The 598-nt window shown below is 46.0% G+C and overlaps 1 protein-coding gene across 1 annotated transcript in view; it reads left to right on the top strand.

Annotated features, from left to right (window-relative positions):
- Window positions 1-598, top strand: part of LOC103923818 (keratin, type II cytoskeletal 3-like) — a 7996-nt gene that overhangs the window by 6672 nt on the left and 726 nt on the right.

The following is a 598-nucleotide window of genomic DNA, read 5'->3' as shown; positions in this document are numbered from 1 at the left end:
GGGCTGGGTGGTGTGCTAAGGACAGCGTGAGGGAAATGTAGTCATTGAAATTCAGGTCCTTTGGAGGAGACTGATGGTTCCTGCCTATTTTCCATCCAGTTTGTGCCCTGAGGGCTGCCCCAGTGGAAGGTGTGCAGAAGGGAACTGAGAAACCGCTTTTCTTTTTTCTTCCTCAGAACCAGCAGCTGCAGTCAGCTATTGCCGAGGCTGAGGAACGGGGTGAGATGGCCCTCAAGGATGCCAGGAGGAAACTGGAAGAGCTGGAATGTGCCCTGAGCAAAGACAAGGAGGAGCTGGCTCGCTTGTTGAAGGAGTACCAGGAGCTGCTGAACATCAAGATTGCGCTGGATGTCGAGATTGCCATGTACAGGAAGCTGCTGGAGGGAGAGGAGAACAGGTACCCCTCTTTCTTTGTATCTGTTAGACTAAATTCTTGACAGACTATACTATGTGTGGGTAAAATCCTTGCATGCACTCTGGAGATAAATTTCATATCACTCATGCTGTAATTTTTAGCCTTAAGTATCTTTTCCATATTTCTTATAAGAATGTTAAGTACAAGGCTGTTCACTTTTTAAAAAAAATAATTAGGAAATTC

This window comes from Pygoscelis adeliae, unplaced genomic scaffold, assembly GCF_000699105.1.
Source record: "Pygoscelis adeliae isolate BGI_AS28 unplaced genomic scaffold, ASM69910v1 Scaffold109, whole genome shotgun sequence".
Classification (NCBI taxonomy): Eukaryota; Metazoa; Chordata; class Aves; order Sphenisciformes; family Spheniscidae; genus Pygoscelis; species Pygoscelis adeliae.
This window is presented reverse-complemented; position numbering and strand designations above follow the sequence as displayed.